Source organism: Gossypium hirsutum, chromosome A12, assembly GCF_007990345.1.
Source record: "Gossypium hirsutum isolate 1008001.06 chromosome A12, Gossypium_hirsutum_v2.1, whole genome shotgun sequence".
Taxonomy (NCBI): Eukaryota; Viridiplantae; Streptophyta; class Magnoliopsida; order Malvales; family Malvaceae; genus Gossypium; species Gossypium hirsutum.
In genome coordinates this window covers 6,555,921-6,556,236 of record NC_053435.1, presented here as the reverse complement: position 1 = coordinate 6,556,236, position 316 = coordinate 6,555,921, and the positions used below count along the sequence as shown (strand labels likewise).

Genomic DNA, 316 nt, shown 5'->3' with positions numbered 1-316 from the left:
ATACTCATTTGGCTAATTTCCTAGAATTCTATGACACTTTCAAGATAAATGGCATTTTTGATGATACCATTCGCTTGCGGTTATTCCCTTTCTCATTGAGAAATAAGGCTAAGTAGTGGTTGAAATCCCTACCACAAGGTTCTATCACTACTTGGGATCAAATAATCAAGAGGTTTTTGCTGAAGTACTTTCCACCTGCTAAGACAGCCAAATTGAGGAATGATATCTCTTCCTTTGTAAAAATGGATTTAAAGACTTTATATGATGCATGGGAGAGGTATAAGGATTTATTGAGAAGGTGCCCTTACCATGGGCT

At 37.0% G+C, this 316-nt stretch overlaps 1 non-coding gene across 1 annotated transcript; it reads right to left on the bottom strand.

Moving 5' to 3' along the window:
- Positions 1 to 209: 209 nt before the first annotated feature.
- On the bottom strand, positions 210 to 316 carry LOC121211907 (small nucleolar RNA R71). Its single transcript, XR_005907124.1, has one exon. It is a non-coding gene; the product is annotated as a small nucleolar RNA R71 (small nucleolar RNA).